We start from the raw sequence: 25740 nt of genomic DNA on the forward strand, positions 1-25740 counted from the left end.
ATATGTATGTTGCTGTTATAAGAATGATCATGATGCCCTCATGTCCGTATTTTATTTTATCGACACCTCTATCTCTAAACATGTGGACATATTTTTCGATATCGGCTTTCGCTTGAGGACAAGCAAGGTCTAAGCTTGGGGGAGTTGATACGTCCATTTTGCATCATGCTTTTATATTGATATTTATTGCATTATGGGCTATTATTACACCTTATATCACAACTTATGCCTATTCTCTCTTATTTTACAAGGTTTACATGAAAAGGGAGAATGCCGGCAGCTGGAATTCTGGGTTGGAAGAGGAGCAAATATTAGAGACCTATTCTGCACATCTCCAAAAGTCCTGAAATTTCACGGGAGCACATTTCAGAATATATATAAAATATTGGGCGAAAGAAGTACCAGAGGGGGACCACCCACCATCCACGAGGGTGGGGGCGCGCCCCCTACCTCATGGGCCCCCTGGCAGCCCTCTGATGCCCATCTTTGGCTATATGGAGTCTTTCATCCTGGAAAAAAAATCAGAAGCAAGCTTACGAGACGAAATTCCGCCGCCACGAGGTGGAAACTTGGCAGAACCAATCTAGGGCTCCAGCGGAGCTGTTTTGCCGGGGAAACTTCCCTCCGGGAGGGGCAAATCATCACCATCACCGTCACCATCGATCCTCTCATTGGGAGGGGGTCAATCTCCATCAGCACCTTCACCAGCACCATCTCATCTCAAACCCTAGTTCATCTCTTATATCCAATCTTTGTCTCCAAACCTCAGATTGGTACCTGTGGGTTGCGAGTAGTGTTGATTACTCCTTGTAGTTGATGCTAGTTGTTTTATTCGGTGGAAGATCATATGTTCAGATCCTTTATGCATATTAATACCTATCTGATTATGAACATGAATATGATTCGTGAGTAGTTACGTTTATTCATGAGGACATGGGAGAAGTCTTGCTATAAGTAGTCATGTGAATTTGGTATTCGTTCGATATTTTGATGAGATGTATGTTGTCTTTCCTCTAGTGGTGTCATGTGAACGTTGACTACATGACACTTCACCATTGTTTGGGCCTAGAGGAAGGCATTGGGAAGTAATAAGTAGATGATGGGTTGCTAGAGTGACAGAATCTTAAACCCTAGTTTATGAGTTGCTTCGTAAGGGGCTGATTTGGATCCATATGTTTCATGCTATGGTTAGGTTTACCTTAATACTTCTTTTGTAGTTGCGGATGCTTGCAAGAGGGGTTAATCATAAGTGGGATGCTTGTCCAAGGAAGGGCAGCACCCAAGCACCGGTCCACCCACATATCAAATTATCAAAGTACCAAACGCGAATCATATGAACGTGATGAAAACTAGCTTGACGATAACTCCCATGTGTCCTCGGGAGCGTTTTCCTCTATATAAGAGTTTGTCCAGGCTTGTCCTTTGCTACAAAAAGGATTGGGCCATCTTGCTGCACCTTATTTACTTTTATTACTTGTTACCCATTACAAATTACCTTATCACAAAACTATCTGTTACCGATAATTTCAGTGCTTGCAGAGAATACCTTACTGAAAACTGCTTATCATTTCCTTCTACTCCTCATTGGGTTCAACAATCTTACTTATCGAAAGGACTACGATAGATCCCTATACTTGTGGATCATCTGGAACCAACATGGGTATCCAGATCCCGCTGTTGGTTATTGGCCGGAGAGATGTCTCGGTCATGTCTACATGGTTCCCGAACCCGTAGGGTCTAGACACTTAAGGTTCGGTGATGCTAGAGTTTTTATGGGAAATTGTATGTGGTTACTGAAGGTTGTTAGGAGTCCCGGATGAAATGCCGAACGTCACGAGGAGTTCCAGAATGGTCCAGAGGTGAAGATTTTTATATGGGAAGTCCAATTTCAGTCACCAGAATAGTTTCGGGGGTTATCGGTATTGTACCGGGACCATTGAAAGGTGTCCGGGGGTCCACCTGCCCCAGGGGACTTAATGGGCTGAATATGGGAAGGAACCAGCCCCTGGTGGGCTGGTGCACCCCCCAAGGGCCCAAGGTACCTAGGGTTGGAAACCCTAATGGGAGGGGGCGCCTCCCACCTTGCTTGTGGGGCAAGTCTCCCCCTGGCCGCCGCCCCCTCTAGATGCATCTAGGGCGGCCGACCCCTCTCCCCTTCACCCTATAAATAGAGGGAGGGGGTGGGAGGGTAGCCTCACCCCTTCCCTGGCGCAGCCCCTCCCTCCTCCAACACCTCCTCCTCCTCCGTAGTGCTTAGGTAAGCTCTGTCGGAGAACCACGAGCTCCACCAGCACCACGCCCCCGTGCTGCAAGAGTTCTCCCTCAACTTATCCTCTCCCCTTGATGGGTCAAGAAGGAGGAGACGTCCTCAGGCTGTACGTGTGTTGAACATGGAGGTGCCATCCGTTCGGTGCTTGATCAGATCTTCCGTGATTTGAATCGCCGCGAGTATGACTCCATCAACCGCGTTCTTGTAAACGCTTCCGCTTAGCGATCTTCAAGGGTATGAAGATGCACTCCTTCTCTCTTGTTGCTAGCATATCCTAGATTGATCTTGGTGACACGTAGGAAAATTTTGAATTATTACTGCGTTCCCCAACAATTAACTCTTTTACCTTGTTTTTACCACTTGCACCATTTCAAAATTTATAACAATGACTTATGCATATCTTTGTTTTTAGTACTTTTCAAAGCAGTTCACAGATGATTAATTCTCAAACCACCTGCATGGTCAAGAGGTGAGGAAGGTATTCATTCAACACCCACGGTATAATATTGAAGTCTTCCTCAAGAGGACGAAGGTTGGGCGGGCAATTATCCATAGCCACTGGCCTAAAGTTGCAAGGACATTCAACATCACTCAAGGCTTAATATTCGCCTTCCACTTCTGCAGTTTTCCAGATGAGATTCATCTGTCTACTTACTGTGTGTGATGTTACTTTTCCAAAGGTTTCCGATGTTGCATGTGAAACTTGGTGCTTTTGTGTAATGGCGTAGCTAGCTATATCCCTCTTTGGTGTAACTGAGTGTTGAAGCTATCTGATGTAATTCGATTATGAAATCCTGGTTGCCGTTATACGGATATGAAATATCTGGTGTGTTTTATAAGAAATGTCAATTTTATTACTACATGGATTATCAATAATAGGTGAATTACCCTACTTATTGGGGTTTTCTATTGCAGACGATTACACAGACAACACCGTGGGCGATGAACTCAAACAACCCACATGGTTTCTAGAAAGTATGTGTGTTGGATCAACTAACAATCACACACGGCTTCTGACGGACAACTATTTGTGTTAGGCCACCTTGCACAAATGTTTCCACACAAAAAAATGTGTGTGATGTACATACGAACGGAAACGTTTTTTGGGGATTCACTGTGTTGGATGTACATATGAACAAAAACGATTGGGTTTTGATGCCTTGCCCGATTGCACACGAGCTCATTTTGCCCCCGCCTGTGTGGCCGGAGGGCCTATCCCCGACGGCTTTTGGGTCGTGTGGGAAGGACCTCCCTATCACACACACTCACTTGGCGACGGTTCAAAACACCGCCGTGGAAAGGGGTTAAAAACCGTTTGTATAGCACGTCTCTGTACCGGTGTTGGTTTTCTAGGAAATCAGTACCAAAGGAAGTCCAAATGCCATGAAACTTTTTCACAATTTCCCCCTAGACATAAGAGACCCTAGAAGGTTCGGGAGGAGGCCAGAAGGCGAAGGAGTAGGCCACAAGGCACATGGGCATGCCCATGTGGCTTGTGGGCCCCTTATTCCTTCGTTTGATCTAATTCCAACTCTATAAATTCTCTAAAATCAGGAAACTAATGGAGCCACCCAAAATACTTCGTCACTAGGATTCCTTTTCTAGTACTTTGCCGGAGGAGGAATCGACCACGGAGGGCTTCTACATCAACCTTGTTGCTATTCCGATGATGTGTGAGTAGTTTACCACAGACCTATGGGTCCATAGCTAGTAGCTAGATGTCTTTTTCTCTCTCTTTGATCTTCAATACAATGTTCTCCTCGATGTTCTTGGAGAACTATTCGATGTAATGTTCTTTTGCAGTGTGTTTGTTGGGATCTGATGAATTGTTGGTTTATGATCAGATTATCTATGAATATTATCTGAGTCTTCTCTGAACTCTTTTTTGCATGATTATTATAGCTTTGTATTTCTCTCGATCTATCTATTTGGTTTGGCCAACTAGATTGATTTATCTTGCAATGTGAGAGGTGCTTTATGATGGGTTCAATCTTGCGGTGCTATATATCCTAGTGGGAGAAAGGGACAAGACACGTATTTGTACTATTGCCATTAAGGATAAAATTATGGGGTTTATTCATATTGATTGAGTTACTTTGGCTACATCATGTCATATTTCTTAAGGCGTTACTCCGTTCTTTATGAACTTAATACTCTAGATGCATGCTGGATAACGGTCGATGTGGGAAGTAATAGTAGTAGATGCAGGCAGGAGTCGGTCTACTTGTCTTGTACGTGATGCCTATATACATGATCATTGCTACATCTTGAGCTTGCATAGGTTTTTCCCTTAAAGAGGAAAGGGTGATGCAGCAAAGTAGAGAAAAGTATTTCCCTCAGTTAGAGAACCAAGGTATCAATCCAGTAGGAGACAACGCACAAATTACCAATACCTGCACAAACAATCAAACACTTGCACCCAAAGCGATAAAGGGGTTTTCAATCCCTTCACGGTCACTTGAAAAAGTGAGATCTGATAGAGATAGATAAAACTAAACAAAAGATAAAGTAAATATTTTTGGGGTTTTTGGTTTATAGATCGGAAAGTAAAAGATTTCAAAATAGTAGATCGGAAACTTATATGATGGAAAATAGACCCAGGGGCCATAGGTTTCACTAGAGGCTTCTCTCAAGATTGCAAATAATACGATGGGTGAAAAAATTACTGTCGAGCAATTGATAGAAAAGCACAAAGTTATGACGACATCTAAGGCAATGATTATAAAATATACGCATCACGTCCGTGTCAAGTAGACCGACTCCTGCCTGCATCTACTACTATTACTCCACACATCGACCGACTCTTGCCTGCATCTAGAGTATTAAGTTCATGAAGAACAGAGTAATGCTTTAAGTAAGATGACATGATGTAGAGGAATAAATTGAAGCAATATGATGTAAACCCCATCTTTTTATCCTCTATGGCAACTATACAATACGTGCCTCGCTACCCCTACTGTCACTGGGTGAGTACACCGCAAGATTGAACCCAAAGCTAAGCACTTCCTCGATTGCAAGAAAAAACAATCTAGTTGGCCAAACTAAACTGATAGTTCGAAGAGAACTACAAAGATATCAAATCATGCATAAAAGAATTCACAGAAGATTCAAATAATATTCATAGATAAGCTGATCATAAATCCACAATCATCGGATCTCGACAAATACACTACAAAAGAAGATTACATCGGATAGATCTCCAAGAACATCGAGCAGAACATGGTATTGAGAATCAAAGAGAGAGAAGAACCTAGCTACTAGCTATATGGACCCGTAGGTCTGTGGTAAACTACTCACGCTTCATCGATATGGCAATAGAGTTGATGTAGAAGCCCTCCGTGATCGAATCCCCCTCCGCCAGGATGCCAGAAAAGGCCCCCAGATGGGATCTCATGGGAACAGAAGGTGGCGGCGGTGGAGAAGTGTTTTGTGGATACTTCTGGTGGTTTGGGAATATATGTGAATATATAGGAGGAAGATCTAGGTTAGGGGGTCACCGAGGGGCCCACAAGGTAGGGGCGTGCCCTCCACCCTTGTGGCCGCCTCGTGGATCTTCTGACTTGCACTCCAAGTCTTCTGGGTGTTTTCTGGTCCAAGAAAAATCATCGCGAAGGTTTTATTCCGTTTGGACTCCATTTGGTATTCCTTTTCTACGAAGCTCAAAAACAAGGAAAAAACAAAAACTGGCACTAGGCTCTAGGCTAAAAAGTTAGTCCCAAAAATAATATAAAATAACATATTAATGCATATAAAACATCCAAAACAGATAATATAATAGCATGGAACAATAAAAAATTGTAGATACGTTGGAGACGTATCAAGCATCCCCAAGCTTAATTCCTTCTCGTCCTCGAGTAGGCTAATGATAAAAACAGAATTTTTGAAGTGGAATGCTATCTAACATATTTATCCATGTAATTTTTTATTGTGGCATGAATGTTCAGATCCATACGATTCAAAACAAAAGTTTAATATTGACATAAAAACAATAATACTTCAAGCATAGTAACAAGGCAATTATGTCTTCTCAAAATAACATGGCCAAAGAAAGCTTATCCCTACAAAATCATATAGTCTGGCTATGCTCCATCTTCATCACACAAAATATTTAAATCATGCACAACCCCAATGATAAGCCAAGAAATTGTTTCATACTTTTGATGTTCTCAAACTTTTTCAACTTTGACGCAATACATGAGCGTGAGCCATGGACATAGCACTATAGGTGGAATAGAATATGGTAGTTGTGGAGAAGACAAAAAGAGGGAGATAGTCTCACATCAACTAGGCATATTAACAAGCTATGAAGATGCCCATCAGTAGATATCATTGTGAGTGAGTAGGGATTGCCATGCAACGGATGCACTAGAGCTATAAGTTTATGAAAGCTCAAAAGAAAACTAAGTGGGTGTGCATCCAACTTGCTTGCTCATGAAGACCTAGGGCAATTTTGAGGAAGCCCATCGTTGGAATATACAAGCCAAGTTCTATAATGAAAAATTCCCACCAACATATGAAAGTGACAACATAGGAGACTCTCTATCATGAAGATCATGGTGCTACTTTGAAGCACAAGTGTGGAAAAAAGGATAGTAACGTTGCCCCTTCTCTCTTTTCTCTCATTTTTTATTTTTTTCTCTTTTTTTGTTTGGTTTCTTTTGCCTCCCTTTTATTTTTTCCTCACATGGGACAATGCTCTAATAATGAAGATCATCACACTCTTATTTACTTACAACTCAAAAATTACAACTCGATACTTAGAACAAAATATGACTTGATATGAATGCCTCCTGCGGTGTACCGGGATGTGCAATGACTCAAGAGTGGCATGTATGAAAGAATTATGAAAGGTTGCTTTGCCACAAATACGATGTCAACTACATGATCACGCAAAGCAATATGCCAATGATGGAACATGTCATAATAAAACGGAATGGTGGAAAGTTGCATGACAATATATCTCGGAATGGCTATGGAATTGCCATAATAGGTAGGTATGGTGGCTATTTTGAGGAAGGTAATAGGTGGGTGTATGGCACCAGCGAAAGTTGTGCGGTACTAGAGAGGCTAGCAATGGTGGAAGGGTGAGAGTGCGTATAATCCATGGACTCAACATTAGTCATAGAGAACTCACATACTTGTTGCAAAAATCTATTAGTCATCGAAACAAAGTACTACGCACATGCTCCTAGGGGGATAGATTGGTAGGAAAAGACCATCTCTCATCCCCGACCGCCACTCATAAGGAAGACAAGGAATAAATAAATCATACTCCAACTTCGTTACATAACGGTTCACCATACGTGCATGCTACGGGAATCACAAACCTTAACACAAGTATTTCTCCAATTCACAATTACTCACTAGCATGAATCGAATATCACCATAATTATATCTCAAAACAATCATAAGGAATCAAACTTCTCATAGTATTCAATGCACTTTATATGAAAGTGTTTATTATATCCCTCTTGGTCCACAAGCGCCGAAACAATGGTGACAATACTGATGACACGACGGTTAACACCGGATTTAGTGGCTCCAAGTACGGTCACCGAAAGAAGCCATATAAAAGGAATAATCAAGGAACTTCCAGCCTGGACCGCATACTTGATCATCCATGTCAGATCCATGGCACCCCTGATAAACCAGCCAATCATACCCACCAGAGTTGTTGGGTCTTCAAACAGGCCGACAAGTTAAATGCCGAAGACAAGGAGAAGGGGTCGGAAAGCGAGAATGACGATGAGGAGCCCCGTTCACCGAACACAGGGGGACAAGAAGTTTCCCCCTCAGGTCAAAATGGTGAAGATGATATATGCTACCCATATCCCTAAGAGGGAGCGCAAGCGCACGCTCAGGGACGTCTATGCGATAGAGCCAGTCGCCCCAAAATTCAACCCGTGGTCGTCATGCCTGTTCACCTTTGATCGCAGGGATCATCCAACCAGTATCCATCATGGCGGTTCAGCCACACTAGTTCTTGACCCAATAATCGATGGATTCCACCTCACACGAGTCCTCATGGACGGTGGCAGCAGCCTCAACCTGCTCTATCAGGATATAGTGCGCAAAATGGGCATCGATCCATCGCGAATCAAGCCCACCAAAACTACCTTTAAAGGAGTTATACCAAGTGTAGAGGCCCGTTGCTCGGGCTCAGTCACATTGGAGGTCGTCTTCGGATCTCCGGACAACTTCCAAAGCGAAGAGTTAATCTTCGATATCGTCCCCTTCGCAGCGGCTATCACACACTGCTCGGAAGAACCGCGTTTACTCGATTCAATTCGGTGCCACACTATGCTTATCTCAAGCTCAAGATGCCCGGACCACGCGGTGTCATAACAGTCAATGGAAACACGGAGCGCTCCCTCCGTACCGAGGAACACACCGCGGCCCTGGCAGCGGAAGTACAGAGCAGCCTTTTAAGGCAGAACTTTAATTCAGCGGCCAAGCTCCCGGACACTATCAAACAAGTCCGGGCTACTCCGCAGCATGATAGTCCGGCTCGTCAGGAGTTAGACTAGCAATTCATCCTCCGTCTCAGCCCCGACCAAGTGGCGGCATACATACCGCGCGTACATAACTACACACTAAAAATACCATGGGCAGAGACGGAGGCATAACCATACTGTGGTCCACAATACGGCCCGACCTTCCCGAGACACACATACTTTTACTTTTATTTTTATCCTTTTTAGGTTTCTTTTCACAGGCCCCTCTCGATGGCTTGATAATCGGTACTTTCGAAGGACGGATATACCAAGGTGGCAAGTAGCACAAACGTGTGGGGAAATCTCTAGATGTTCTTCTTAACGATCATTCTACCAGTTTTCAGGACGCGTATGCAGCTCCCCCTTGGTCGTGGCATGTTAAATAGCCACTGTTGCTTATCGCACTATTTGTATAAATACGCTTTGACGTATTAATCAAAATTATAATGGAAACAGTTTGTGGCCCAACTTATGTGGCACTAGCTTACTACTTCATTTTTATTTCACTATTCTTATTTGCATCCGTACACTTTGGTACGCCGTAATTCGCCAGGGGCTTTATTGCGCCCCATACTATGGCAACAAGTCCGAACACTTTTATAGTATAGTTCGGCCCCCGAATTTAGCATTATATGCATTGGCTCTGAATCATGTCTTTGGTCAATAGTTGGGTTGCCCGGCTCCTATGCTTACTACCTTACGTTCCGCTCTATCGACTAGGGTAGTAAAGGGAGAACCACTGCGATTGTGTCCTGGTTTATCCAGATGAGCACCTCGGTAGAGAAAGCCAAAAACTGATTGTCATGATGCGGCGTGAGCCGGTCAGCTCTTCAGAGGTTAAAATCTCTTGCGATTTTTCCGCATTATGCGACGGATCGTCCTTGACCCGATCAGGTGTCTACACCACCCTAGTCCGGACTAACGAATACTAGGGGTTGCGCCTACATTTCTATTGTCAAACTCTTATGTCTAAGTGAGGGTGACAAAGACACATAGTTTGATTGCCTAGTTCGTTGCGCTAAACACCTCCTTCAAGGACCAATTTCTTGGATCAAGAGTGTTTAGATTCCATCTCGAACACCCCGTACTACCTACGTGGGGGCTGAAGCCGACGACTGGCCAACTCTCATATTTAATAAAAACGGCCACACAAGAGGTAAAATTCCAAAATAAATAGCAAGCATTATATTACACATCAGTCTTGTTTTCATCATACAGGGCGGGAAAACATGAAGGTACTCATTCAAAGATAATGTCTTTCGAGCAATGGCCCTCTACAATGTGGGATCCCTTGAGGACATCATCAAAATACTGCTCCGGCGTGCGGTGCTCCTGGCCAGCGGGCAGTCCCTCAGTCGCGAGCTTGACGGCGTCCATCTTCGCCCACTGTATCTTGACACGGGCGAAGGCCATCCGCGCACCTTCGATGCAGACCGACTGCTTGATGACGTCAAGCCGGGGGCAGGCATTGACCAGCCGCTTCACGAGCCCGAAGTAGCTGCTGGGTATGGCTTCTGCAGGCCATAACCGGATTATCAAATCCTTCATGGCTAGTTCGGCCACCCTATGCAGTTCCACCAACTGTTTTAGCTGATCACTAAAGGGCACCAGATGTTCTAGCGTAAGGTATTGCGACTAGAACAACTTCTCCGTCGAGCTCCCCTCTTCGGCTCGGAAGAACTGCGCAGCGTCAGCAATGCTGCGCGGTAAATCCGCAAATGCTCCTGGAGAACTCCAAATCTGGGTTAGTAAGAGATACCTTTTCTTCACATATTTTCTCTGCATAATGAAGGCCTTACCAGCCGCGATTTTTCTGGCTTCTTGGATCTCCTGGACGCCCCCTTGGGCTTCGACCCGGGCATCTTGTGCACTTTGGCGGGCCTTGGCGAGTTCAGAATCTTGATCCGCAACGTGGCGCTCCAAGGACTCGTATTTCTTCACGGTGTCCTGGAGCTCCTGCTGGACCTCACCGACCCTGGCCTCATGCTTTTCGCAGGCGGCTTGTTCCTTTACCGTTCTCTCCTCGGCCTCGGCCAGCGCCTTCTTGAGGGCCTCCACCTCGGCCGCCGCCCCTAACATATGTCATGGCACTATGGTCAGCACAATTCATTCATCCTTTCTGGATATACACAAGGTCATTGCATACCTTCCTTGTCTTCTAGTTGCTTTTTTACACGACCGAGTTCTTCCTCGGCCCGCTCCAGACTCTGCTTTAGTCTGGAGACCTCAGCAGCATGAGAGGTTGCGGCTAGCAACGACACCTGCTTATTCATATAAGACATATTTAGTTAGTATTTTACGAAAATACTCGATCCTCTGTCCAACTTTTCCTTCCGAACACCGGACAGAGTCTCAGGGGCTACTGTCTATAGTATGTCATTCTTTTTATACAATGGCGACGCTTACCTCAAAGCCTGTTAGAAGGCTTGTGCAGGCTTCGATCAGTCCGCTCTTAGCAGAATGAACCCTCTCAACCACCGTACCCATGAGGGTACGGTGTTCCTCAACCATGGAAGCACTTCGCAGCGCTTCCAATAGAGTATCTGGTGCCTCTGGATTGACAGAGGTCACCGGTGGAATTGGCACACCTCCTTCCTTTGAAGGAGGGTGCCTGCCAGATTCCGGAGCCGTATAGGTCTCTGGTATCGTATTCGGTTGGGGGCAAGTTGGAGATGGCCCCCATCGCCAGTCTCCATGGGGATCTCCTCCCCCATGTGTCCGACGGCCGAGGTATTATCCTTTGGCACCACCGTGACGGTCTCCCGTGCCTCCCCCTGAGCCGGGAGTGTCCTTCAGGACAACACTTCAGCGTCTTCCACAGTCTTGGGAGAGGAGGCCGCCGGAAGGGACCCGCTATCCATTACCTTCGGATCCAGCGAGTTTCCCAAAGATAAGGATCGCTCGAGTTCGGAACGAGTCGGACTGCAAGTGCATGATTCAACATGTTAAAACTATAAAGTAAAGGACCCGGATATTTTCCTGCGTCTTTGAGTACTTACAATTCAGCAAGGGGCTTATCCCTGGGGCGCCACTCGGAGCTGTTGTCAATGTCCCACGTGGGGTTGTCCGCGGCGGAGGCCTTCCCCTTCTTGGACGCCTCTTCCTCCAGATGCGTGGAGGCCGCCCTTTTCTTCCTTCCCCCCTCAGAGGTTGAATCGCTTTCCTTCTCTTCCTCATCGTTGGTGGTGGGAGGGGAGTAGTTTTCGGTGTCTTCGGGTGTCATGTCCAAAGTGCCCATATGGCGGAGACCACCCCTGGTCCCCTTGGCCTTCTTCTTGGCCTTCTTCTCTGGCGCTTGATAGGGCACCGGAACCCGCATCTTCGTCAAAAGCGGGATAGCTGGTTCTTCGGGCAGCGGAGCCGAACATTGAATCCGCTTCGCCTTCTTTGTCCAACCCTGCAACAATAAATAGGGAAGCTTAAACATCTTCCTTGAGTATGAAAGTAAAGGGTACACCTTGAAATACGGAAAACTTACCGCACTAGCGGGATGGGCCAGGTCATGCCCATGGTCCTCGGTCATCACCGGCCACGTCTTGTTGGCCTTGAAGAGAACCTTCCAGGTGTCTTCGTGCATAGTGATGAAGAACTGTTGCAAGGTCCGGTGCTTGGCCGGACTGAACTCCCACAAGTGGCAAGTCCTGCTTTGGCACAGCAGGATCCGGCGAGTGAGCATCACCTGAATCACGTTGACAAGCTTGACGTCCTTGTCCACCATGCGCTTGATGCGCGTCTGGAGTGCTGTCAGCTCATCCGACGAAGACCAGTCCAGGCCCTTCTCTAGCCAAGAGGTGAGCCGCATCGGGGCGCCGGACTGGAATTCGGGAGCCGCGGCCCAGGTGGCGTCGCGAGGCTCTGTGACATAGAACCACTGTTGTTGCCACCCCTTGACGGTCTCCACGAAGGTACCTTTGGGCCATGTGACATTGGGCAGCTTGCTCACCATGGTGGCTCCGCACTCTGCATGTTGGCCATCCACCACCTTCGGCTTCACGTTGAAGACCTTCAGCCACAGTCCAAAGTGGGGAGGGATACGGAGGAAGGCCTCGCACATGATAATAAATGCTGAGATATTGAGGAAGGAGTTGGGGGCAGATCGAGGAAATCCAGCCCATAGTACAACATGAGCCCACGGACGAAGTGGGGGGTGAACACGACCCTCTCATGGAGCTCTGGGGTGGGGACGATCTGTCCCTTGGCCGGAAGCTGTTGGGTGATTTCCTTGGCTAGGTACCCGGCCTCCCGGAGCCTGGTGATTTCCTTCTCCTTGACGGAGGAAACCATCCACTTGCCTTGTGCTCCAGATCTGGACATGGCTGGAGTGCTTTTTTGAGGCGGAAGGGATGGAAGCTTGGGCGCTGGAGCTCGAGAATGGATGGGCAGAGAGGAAGAGGGCGTGGGTGAAAGAGGTGAATCCTTATATGTTTATAAAGACAGTGAATATCAAGCGCCTCCCCTCTCACCTTAAAACTCGCTTATTCCCGAAGGGTCATGCAGGCGGCGCGGTTGGATTACCCACGCCCGTATTGATGAGAATCCCGCAATAAGGGGACATGATCTTTGCTTTGACAAGACGTGCCAATATAACCGCATGTTGAAGCATGGAGCGGGAGGCTAAAAACAGTTTGAAATAATGACCGGGCTATGACATGATGTCACGCTACAAAAGTTGTCAGTGGATCGGAGTCATAAAATATTATACTCTCTACGGATATATGTGGTGTTTGTTCTACAGAGCCGAACACATTCTCTGTGTTCGAGAGCTGTTTTGGAGTATTCGGAGGAGGAACCCGCCTTGCAATGCCGAAGACAATCTGTGCGCCAGACACCTCGTCATTGAAGCCTGGTTCAGGGGCTACTGAGGGAGTCCTGGATTAAGGGGTCCTCGGGCGTCCGGCCTGTGTGACATGGACCGGACTAATGGGCTATGAAGATACAAGACAGAAGATTCTCTCCCGTGTCTGGATGGGACTCTCCTAGGCGTGGATGGCAAGCTTAGCGTGCAGATATGAAGATTCCTTTCTCTGTAACTGACTTTGTAAAACCCTAGTCCCCTCCGGTGTCTATATAAACCGGAGGGTTTAGTCCGTAGAGGCAATCATAATCATACATGATAGACTTCTAGGGTTTAGCCATTACGATCTCGTGGTAGATCAACTCTTGTAACCCCCATACTCATCAATATCAATCAAGCGGGATGTAGGGTATTACCTCCATCAAGAGGGCCCGAACCTGGGTAAAACTTTGTGTCCCTTGTCTCCTGTTACCATCAACCTTAGATGCACAGTTCGGGACCCCCTACCCGAGATCCGCCGGTTTTGACACTGACACCTGCCTCCGCCGATGCTGATGGATAAACCAGAGATTGCTGTTGAGCCGCCAGCTGATCCGCCAGCTCAGCCTCTCGACGCGCCCTGCCCTGATCCACCAAAGTCTAGGCGTCGACACCACCGCGCGTCGGGTCATGCCTATGAGGCTGGTTATGGTGTTGCTCACTGCTTGAAACTGTCGGCGGGTCAATGTGCCTGCTATAGCTCCGGCTTGGTCGAGGGGTTGAGTGAATCCGTTCACGGCTATAAGAGTAAGCCTCCTACTGGGTCACTACTGTCTGAAGGAGTTCTCTAGCCCTCCACCATCTCTATCGCAGCTGGAGACTCGCCTTCAACTGGAAGAGCCGCCAATCGTGACGCCGTAGGAATCATGTTATCCAAAGGGTTGGAATAATGACCCGGCGGTGTCAGAACATGATGAGGTGGAGCTACATCCAAACAAGGCGGATCCACAATGTGCGGCTGAACTGGTGCTCCAGTCATGGGAACCTCAACCACCCTGTTCACCACGAGCGGGTCACTGGTTCCTTCCCCCGGCGTGTTAAAAAGGTTTATCGCATCATACTACAGAGGTTAGCGACTCTGGTGTCTCCTTCTCATGATGGCATTTGAAGCGTTTTGATCCAAGGTAAGCCAGAACGACTCCTCATGTACCTGTTGTGCCTGAGCATCCAAAGCAGCTCGCTCCGTGGCCATCTAGCGTTCTCAGCCGCCAGCTCTTCCTTGGCTTGAGCTATCTCATCTCGTAACTTCACAACATCCGCCTTATGCTGTTCTTGAGTGTTTGGGGTCACCTCCACCCCCATCAAAGTCGCCAAAGCCTCCAACAACTTTGTCAGAACCTGAGCCGGCGAGCGCGCAGAGCCGCTAGCACCAGCCGTCGCTGCAGCCGTCGAGCTGGAGGTCATGGCCGCGACGGTCATTGAGCCAAGCGCCGGTCGTGTACTGGCCATGAAGATCGCAACCCTGTTCGGCGGCTCATAGGGGTCCTGAATACTGTCACCATCGGAACAGCCCCCAAGCCAGCCGTCCTGTAGTTGATACATTTAATTAGTATCGCCGGTTGACGATTCACCATCCGAGTAGATGGCCGGTTCACCATCAGTCACAGATCCTTCCTCAAAGTCCGCCCCATGGATGAAACCAACAAAGGCACACTTTACAGCTGCTTGAACCTTGGCGGGTTGTGCCCACTCAGTCATCTCAATGATGTCGGTGCAGATGTCCGGCTCAGGGCCGATTCATCGATCTTGCCAATGAAGACGTGGATTCCGCCGAAGGGGACCCGGTACTGATACATCCATTTTGCATCATGTTTTCTTACTATTATTTATAATGTTTTAATCCATAATAATGCTTTTTGGAGTAATTCTAATGCCTTTTCTCTCATAATTTGCAAGGAACACACCAAGAGGGAGAATTCCGGCAGCTGGAAATTTGGACCTGGAAAAGCTACGATAGGCCACCTATTCTGCACAACTCCAAACGAGCTGAAACTTTATGAAGAATTTTTATGAATTATTTGAGGGATATTGGAGTCAATAAACACCAGAGGGGGGCCACCAGGTGGGCATAACCCACCTGGCTACACCAGGCCCCCCAAGCGCGCCCTGGTGGGTTGTGGCCTCCTCGGCCCCCCTCCGATGCCCATCTTCTGGTATATAAGTGGTTTTGACCTAGAAAAAAAATAAGGGGAGGACTTTCGGGACGAAGCGCCGCCGCCTCGAGGTGGAACTTGGGCAGGAGGATTTTTTCCCTCCGGTGAAGCGATTCTGCCGAGGGAACTTCCCTCCCGGTGGGGGAAATCATCGTCATCATCATCACCAACAACTCTCCCATCTTGGGGAGGGAAATCTCTATCAACATCTTCACCATCACCATCTAATCTCAAACCCTAGTTCATCTCTTGTATGCAATCTTGTTACCGGAACTATAGATTGTTGCTAGGGGGTGACTAGTAGTGTTGATTACATCTTGTGGTTGATTACTATATGGTTTATTCGGTGGAAGATTATATGTTCAGATCCATTATGCATATTAATACCCCTGTGATCATGAGCATGTTTGTTGTTTGTGAGTAGTTACCTTCGTTCTTGAGGTCACGGAATAAATCATGTTGCAAGTAATCATGTGAATTTGATATGTGTTCGATATTTTGATAGTATGTATATTGTGATTCCCTTAGTGGTATCATGTGAACGTCGACTACATGACACTTCACCATATTTGGGACTAAGGGAATGCATTGTGGAGTAGTAAATAGATGGTGGGTTGTGAGAGTGACAGAAACTTAAACCCTAGTTTATGCACTATTCTGTAAGGGACCGATTGGATCCTAGAGTTTAATGCTATGGTTAGAATTTATTCTTAATACTTTTCTCATAGTTGCAGATGGTTGCGGGAGGGTTAATCATAAGTAGGAGGTTTGTTCAAGTAAGAAAAGAACCTAAACATCGGTCCACCCACATATCAAATTATCAAAGTAGCGAACACAAATCAAATCAACATGATGAAAGTAACTAGATGAAATTCACGTGTACCCTCAAGAACACTTTGCTTATTATAAGAGACTGTTTTAGCATGTCCTTTGCCTCAAAAGGATTGGGCTACCTTGCGGCATAGTTGTTACCATTATCATTACTTGCTCATTACAAATTATCTTGCTATCAAACTACTCGCTACTTACAGTTTCAGCACTTGCAGACATTACCTTACTGAAAACTACTTGTCATTTCCTTCAGCTCCACGTTGGGTTCGACACTCTTACTTATCAAAAAGAGCTACAATTGATCTGCTATACTTGTGGGTCATCAGGTACCCATAATCAATTGAGCCGGCCTCGGGGGCCCAGCCAGTGTCGTCGATGTAGAGCTTGCTGCGACGACTCTTGGTCATCCGGCCCACAGCATATCCCTTGATCCCTGCGAAGCTACCCTTCAAGAACTTGAAACCACCATGCGCTGGCCCCACAGTGGGCGCCAATTGTCGTGGATTTAAGATGGTAGATGTCCCAGCGAAAGGACTTAGTCATGGAGCCATCGTGACTACGTTAGATTGAAGGGGTTAAACGGGACAAAGGACACAGAGAGTTTACCCAGGTCCGGCCCCTCTCAACAAGGTAAAAGCCTACTCCTGCTTTGTGTTGTATTGCTAGGGTTTCGATTACTAGGGAGTGAATACGCTTGACCTAGCTCTCGATTGTTTGTTATCTGTCCTCAACTGCCGCCATGTCACCCCTTTATATACATACGTTGATGCCCGGCGGATTACAGAGTCCTGGTTGGCTCATACACAATGTGTCCTGCTCAGTGACTAACTAAGCTTGCCTTATAATACAAGATATACATGTGGAGGTTCGTCCCCTTGGGCCTCAGGTCGCCTCTAGGTCTTGGGCCCCATAGGCTTGCTATGACCCGCCATCTTTATTGATAAGTCACCAGTGGTATGACCCGGCCCCTCCTGGGCGGTTCATACCCAATAGTTATATTCCCAACGATCATTGTTCGTCTTCTCGAAGAGGCGAAGATCCAAGCGCAACCCAAACATGGCAGTTGCGAACGCTCGCGTGGCAGTCTTTGTGTAGGGGTGGGGCGTTGTGCGAAGGCTTGGAGCACACATATAGCCAGGCTCGTGCATGAGACAAAATTGCCATGTAAGCATGCTATAACCCCACTACTATACTTGATCGCCCTGTAAAACGGAAAGGAGGGACTACTCCCTCCGTTCCTAAATACTCCCTCCATTTTTATTTAGTCCGTGTATTAGCTTTGGTAAAAGTCAAGCTTTATAAAATTTGACCAAGTTTATAGAAATATATATTAACATAAGCAATAACAAATCAATACAATTAGATTTATTATTGAATGTACTTTCACATCATATATATTTGTTATGATAAATTTTTATATTATTTTTTGTAAACTTGGTCAAACTTTATGACAATTTGACTTCAGTCAACTCTAATATGCAGAGTAAATAAAACAGAGGGAGTATTTACCTTTCTAGAGATTTCAAAGTGTGACTACACCCTAAATGAGTACATACGGAGCAAAATGAGTGAATCTACACTATAAATAAATACGTAGTTCTCTCGTTTTCCTCTCCGCCTTGGTCGCGGTGCACAATATTGAGTATACTACTACCGACTCGTCTCTTTTTGACATGCATTTACGTTCATACGGCTTGAATGCCAAGGAGGCATAGGGTAGCGGTTCCCGAAACATTGAACAGTCAATGATGCCTCCACATTCAATTAGCATGCAGAGGTAGGAATAAGTAATAGGAGAAGCGGAATGGAGCCAGCACGATGTGAATGCAATGCAGTTTGGACTCTCATAAAGGCGCCCCACCACTCCAATCCATCTACTCCTAGTCTTTGCGCAACACTGCCCACTCCAATTCAAGACCAAGACCAAGACTAAGTGACTAGAAGCCACAACCACCCATGGCGTCGATGGATGCGAGCGGCAGTCAGCTGTGCTGGACCGTCCAAGACGCCGGCCTGCTTCCCCGTACTGCGCAGCATTTCCAGACGGTGCTGGCGACCGCCGGTGTCATAGCCCTCGTCGACGCTGGCTTCACCTCTCGCATGTGCCAGATGATGGTCGACTCCATCTGCAAGTTCACCGCCATCAAGAAGTGCGCGGATGACCTTGCCGTACTACTCCAGCCCGCGCGCCCAGGCTCCTCGTTGCCTGCCACCCTCATCGGTCTCCAAGGTGACGAACTCTTTGAAGCACTGGTGGCCCTGTAGCTGCCAGAGGCCGCGACGAAGAATGTGCACCTCGAGGCCACGCTCGCTGCGTAGCGCCTCGCCATGCAAGAAACCATCGACCTGCACATCCACGTCTACGAGAAAATCGTCTACATAGGCCACTACAAGGCCAGCGAGGACAGAAAGACGTTGGCCTTCTTCCAGCGGCTGGAATCTTTGGACGCCATTGTTCAGAAGCACGTCGACCTGTCCACGAAGCCGCTACTACTTAGCCACCGTTTAGTGGGCCGACGCCCTAAGTCGAGGAGGTGGACGTCGTCGATGGATGCATCTTTCTTCTTGCCTCCTGTAACCAGCACTGCATTGCCTTGTGGCCTTAATGTTCTATTAGTGTGTGACATTTTTATTCTAGTCGTAAATGACATGTGTGATCCCTTGCTCTTATTTGGCGTTAATTATATGTAGTATCACTGTCTTCGACCTGGTGTACTACCTAGGTCCTGGTTTATTAGTCCCTTTAGTAATTTGTGCTAAATTTTGACCAAAGATTTAACTAACAAAATGTTAGTGCATGTCAACAAAAAATATATCAGTTGATTTGTATTTGAACATAGTTTTCATTGATATAATTTTGGTGACATTTATGAAACTTTTGTTAGTCAAATTTATGGTCAAAATTTGGCATGGATTACGATGAGGAGGAATAAACAAAGACGGAGGTAGACTGGTCCTCACCATCATTTTTTTTGTCTAATTTTGACTTCAGCGACCCAACCTACATGGAGGGAGTGCTGTATATATTGGCGCGACAACCAAACTTATATATATATATTCTAAACTAAGTGTTACTACAAGTCATGAGTTCAAAACGAGAAAGTGGAACAAGTCCAACATGTCTGTGTCGTTCGTGTCGCACCCCCACACAGTCGCGGTGCATAATGTAGTAAATGACTAGTCTCTTCTTGACCCGCATTTACATTGATACAACTTGAATTCCAAGGAGGGAGAGGATAGAGGTTCCTGAGACGTTGAACGGTCAATGATGCATCCTCAATTAGCATGCATAGGGAATTAATTGGAGAAGCATAATAGAGCCAACATGATGTGAATGAAACAGAGTTTGGACTCTCTTATAAAGGGCCCCACCACTCCAATCCATCTACTCCTAGTCTCTGCGCAACACTACTCACTCCAATCCAAGACAAGTGACCAGAAGCCACAAGCACCTATGGAGGCGATGGGCGCGAGCGGCAGTCGGTTGTGCCAGATCATCCAAGACGCCGGCCTACGGCCCCACACCGCGCAGCGTTTCCAGAAAGTGCTGGCGACCGCCAGCGTCGTACCCCTCGTCGACGCCGACTTCACCTCTCGCATGGACGACATGATGGTCCACTCCATTCGCAAGTTCGCCGCCATCAAGAAGCACACAGAAGACCTTGCCGTACTGCTCCAGCCCGCGCGCCTAGGCTTCTCATTGCCTGCCACCCTCATCAGCCTCCATGGTGACGAACTCTTTCAAGCCCTAGTGGCCCTGCAGGTGCCAGAGGTCGCGACGAAGAATGTGCACCTCAAGGCCGCGCTCGCCACGTAGCGCCTCACCGTGCAAGAAACTGTCGACATGCGCATCCACGTCTACGAGGAAATCGTCTACATAGGCCACTACAAGGCTAGCGAGGACAGAAAGCTGTTGGCCTTCTTCCAGCGCCTGGAATCTTTGGACGCCATTGTTCAGAAGCACATCGACCTGGCCACAAAAGCCGCTGCTACTTAGCCGCCGTTCGGTGGGCCGGCGCCCTGAGTCGATGAGGTGGACGTCGTTGATGGATGCATCTTTTTTCTTGCCTCCTGTAACCAGCACTGCATCGCCTCGTGGCCTTAATGTTTTATTAGTGTATGGCATTTTTATTCCAGTTGTAACATTTTCACTATGAGGTGGGGCCGCAATTGAGCACACCGACCATCGTCAATTCCCCACCCCGCCCACTGCGCGTCGGCTGAGTTTAGAATTATAAGAGAGAAACAAGGGAGAAGAGCTAGCTGTACCACGGACGCTGTTGTCAGATGAGACTCGTGTTGATAGAATAGGAGTACTGAGCACTCATACCTCTTTTTTTGAGGGAAAAAGTAGTCGTACGTATAGTACCACTAGTCGGGTGTGTGCGACCTATACCTGTCATCACTTTAGGTCTTCTTTTCGAACCGCAGCTACGCTTCATAGTACATATTTTTCACGCATTTATCCTCCTATATGTACTCCTAGGCTATTTCCACATGCTCCCTTTCACCGACATGTGGGCATAGAGCATCTGGGTCATAGTGCATGCACGACTCGGAGCATATGCAACCATGTCGGGGTACTTTACATTTCAGACCTCACGAATTACATGCAAACCCCCCACAGAAGAATAAATAAATAAAAAAATTACTACATGAAACTGGATTATTTTCGTAGAAAACGGAGCATGTTCATTAAATTTTGGACATAACACATTTATATAAAATGACCGGACCTAAACCAGTCTAAGGGCCTCTTTGATTCACAGGATATTGAAAACACGAGAATGGGGAAAGTATGATGTCGATGAACCGAGGCAAGGAGGAACTCTAACTCAGTTAGAGGTTAGAGTTATATTCTAACCCTGAACTAACTCTAACCAAAGAGGTGTTTGGATGGCAGGGTTAGATTGATAATAAATGCTCTTTCTCAATCATTTGACTACTTTGGACCCTATTTCCTGCCAGATTTGGTGTGGCCGGCTCTTGTGTGGCCTCCTCCCGCTCACAATTGACATAAAAGAACCATATTTACAAATCAATTGTGCAAAACATGATAAATTTTATTTTGTCCATACAAATGAGATATCCCACTTAAACATACAAGTCGTCAATCACGCTTCACAAAAAAATTACACTCCATGAAACAAAGCATGAGCTAACTCATCACGGAAGGCATTCACAATAGGCAGGGAGTTTGGAGCCCCTGACGCGCCTAGGGAGGAGCTTGTCATCGTCGCTCTGGAGGAAGGCTCCATAGAGCCCAAGCCCCGGGAACCCCTCTGACGCTGGCGCTTGCGAGTTGAGGTTGAGACCGGCATGGGTAGCAGGGCCGCTTGCCGATGACTGCAAACCGAATCTTTGGGCCTCTAGAAATAATGCAAGCCTGAAACTGAAATACCTAGAAAGGTGAACTGAATCTTTGGGCCTCTAGAAATAAAGCAAGCCTGGAATTGAAATACCTAGAAAGGTGAACTAAATCTTTGGGCCTCTAGAAAGATATATTACCTCCTCAAGTAGCATTAAACAATTTCGAACGTGCACCACAAATCTATACCAAGTTTAATCAAGATCTACTTTTCCAAATCAGAATCAATGCTAGAGCGAGCAAGATCAATGATATGGCTGTGAGACAGAGAAGGAACGAACGAACTCACCCCTCTCATGACCTCCCTGGTAGATGCGCCGCCGCCGTGCACGACAAAGGGAGAGAAACGAATGATGAAGGGGGTGAGGGCGAGCTTTGGAGGCTGGAGGGAGAGGGCGGCCAGAGGAGGGCGAGGGTGGCCGGAGGAGGGCGTCGGAGGCTGGAGGGAGGGCGGCCGGAGGAGGGAGAGGGTGAGCGGCGGAGCGGCGCGATGGGGAACAGAGAGGAGTCGTGCGAGGGGGGTTGGGAGGGAGGGATCTGGTGCGGACAGGGGAGATTTTTTTAGTTCTCTTTTAGTGGGCCCTAGGAGAATTAACTCAATTAGAACCCTCTCCATCGGGCTAGTTTTCTTAGCTGGGTTAGAGCAAACTAGCTCAAACTAACCCCTCCTGTTTGGATAGTTTGAGGCTATTTCAGGCCAAACTAGCTCTAACTCGAGGATCCAAACAAAGAGGAGTAGTATTGTACATGCTACAGACTAGACTGTAGCACATTGTTTTTATGGCCATATCACCACATTGTTTTCTATGGCCTATCGCCTACTAGTTCACTGGGTTGTCATGGTTCGCACTCCTCTGACGTGAGTAGTAGTACTAGTATATACACTATATATACCGCATGATTCTTTGCTCCTTCTTACGTACTTTGCCGACATGCGGGAGAGCCAGCATCTGGGTCGACGTGTCATGCACCAGATTAGAGTGGGGAATGGAAGGGGGCATCACCCCGGTCGTAGCGCAAGTAATTCATGACTATAGTCAGTAGTCATATCACAAGACCCCATCTTTCCAGTAGTAATGCGCCGTAAAATCGCACATCCCTACCTTTCTAGCAGTAAGTAAGTTGAATCCGCTACTCCCTCACCCTCCTCGCCTCTCTGTCAAACCGCCTACGCGAAAACTACCACGCGTACTACCCAGGAAAAGCCCCGCCCTCAACTTTTAACTACTCGAAAATAGTTCGAGCTTGTTCGTTCTATATAAATACTAGTATTGTATGTTTATTCACCCATGGGGTTGTTCAATGAATGGAGGGCCGGGGAGCACAAGTGAACAATACTACTACTAGTAAGTAGGAGTCCTACAGTTAGTCACGTTAAATAGAGTTTATTTTCTTTAATGCCACGTACACAAATTGAAACACTTGTTGTGGAGAGAAAAAGATAATCACTCCACTATATATGTAGGCAGGGGCCTGAGCGCTTGCTTTACCAGGGTTGCTCTCTTCATTCTCTCATCCTCTCCAGATCTAAACAACACAGCGGTAGAAACATTTTCTCTCTGCTCATCGTTGGTCATAGATCCGGCTGGATCCCTTCGACCGGTGTGTGTAGAGGACTAGGTGCATCGTTCACGCGGTCATCACCGGCGAGGGAGGAAACCCACAGCTGTCGGCGGGTCCTGATCCTCTGCCCATGCCGTTCTCTTCGACACAGCCGACTCGGGAGGTCCTCCGACCCTTCTTCCTCCCTTCCTATTGTCCGCAGATCTGACCTGCCGCCGCCGACATCCCGATGACCCTCAGGTCTAAGTTCTTCGAAAGCAGGCTTGCTCTACTGCCCCAGCTCCCCACGTGTCTTCATGTGCATCTTTTTGTACTTCCATCAGCTCTTCCAAAGCCACCTAAATTTTTAGTATTGTTAGAGGTAAAGCTACTTCATGCAGTCGAATCTAGGACTTGGTTCAAACAATGAAGAAAGGGGGAAAGTTGTAGCATGAATCTAGGACTTGATTCAAAGAGGAAATAACAGGGGGAACGTAGTAGAGACCATATACCCAACCAATCTCTCGGTTGAAAAGGGAAATAAATGGAAAACGTAGTACAAACTAGATAAGGAACATATCTATTATTAGTTGAAAAATGGATAGAAAGTGGCGGCTGGTGGACAAGTCAACAGAGTATGTCCAGGATTAGATTTGCTGCCCTCACATAGTAAAAGGTCTCCAGGATTAGATTTGTTGCCCTCACAGAGTATGAACAAACTCAGCATCACCACTTTATGCCTCCTTGTAGGTACATTGTGCTGATGCAGCCATTGTCGCATGTCCTTATACCAACTTTTTGCTGTTGTTAATGTAAGGGCGCATGTAAAATGAAGCGATCACACTGTTACCTTAAGGACATGTCTAACCAGTGTTATTGTTAATCTAATGCCTCCAGTGATATGATGCAATTAAACTATGTTACAAATGGTACTCATGTTGTTTTCCCCAGTATGATAAGTAAGTTGCTTCTTTACGCTGCTGAGTGTCTTGGTCTCCCCACGGTCCCATGCCCTTAAACCAACTCTTTAGCTGTTGTTGATTTACTATATCTGGTAAACAAGCAATGCTACCATTAAAGTAATCCCATATTTGACGAATGTCATTGTTGATCGTAATGCTTCCGGTAACATGAAGCATTGCTGACGTTTTAAAATTTCTACTGTCCTTGCGTGATTGCCATGAACATAATTAAGATGCTTCTTTTCATTTCGTGTATGTTTCATATCTTGTTATTGACCAGCAACTATTTTCTTTCTATCTTTTTGTGTAGATAGGGATATCCATTTCACCTTGATGCTATTGTGACCTTTTGGTGAACTACACAAAACAATTTTTTTGAATGAGTGCCTTGTGCAGTTCAAATAAAATGTCACGTGGCAACATCTCTCAATTTTGGTGGAACTGCACAAAACGGTGATTGGAGTTTCCAAAATCTCCAACAAATTCTGTTGGTAATCTCGTGCAACATTTTATTAGCCTTTGCAAGATGAGTCATCACTGTCACAACAATGACACTTTATTTTAGTGGAACTGCACAAAAGGATACGCAAATTATAGTTGCACCTTACATGAGCAGAACAGCCAACCTTAATGTTGCTCAATTTTAGTGCAACTACTAAAGAAGAACCTGCCAGCTCACGAGAGCAAGTACTTCTTGCTAGCTAAATGATGCAATCTTTGCTTCATTTCAGGTGAACTACAGAAAAAGTCGCATAAATTGAATCATCGAGTGGAGCTGCAGGTTGACTTCAACTAGTGCCACTATTATTGTAATCATGCTCTTTATTATCTGCGTTGTGCAAACATGAATACTCTACTACAGATGTTGTGATGGTCAAGAGCATTCGCCATGTTCTTGGGTTGTATGACATGGCTAGCCAAGATAGATTTAATCCTGATATTCACTTTATCAAAAGACTCTAATGGGTTGGTTCTGAATCTTGCAAGCTAGGAATCAATGAGATGTGTAGGCATCTTTGTTGTACTTATTATTTGAATCGTATTTGTTGGTTCTAAATCTTGCAATCTAGGAATCAATGAGATGCGTAGGCATCTTTGTTGTACTTATTATTTGAATCTTATTTTCTGGTTCTGAATGTTGCAAGTTGGGAAACACGGCATGATGATGTAGAGGACAGCAACCATAACAAACAGTTCAAACTTGGTAGTATTATCTGTGTGAAAGTTTGACAAATGTGTTGATCGTGTGCGTCCTGAGAATAATAATTCTAATTGTTGTGCATGTTG

This window comes from Triticum urartu, chromosome 4 (assembly GCF_003073215.2).
Source record: "Triticum urartu cultivar G1812 chromosome 4, Tu2.1, whole genome shotgun sequence".
NCBI classification, from domain to species: Eukaryota; Viridiplantae; Streptophyta; class Magnoliopsida; order Poales; family Poaceae; genus Triticum; species Triticum urartu.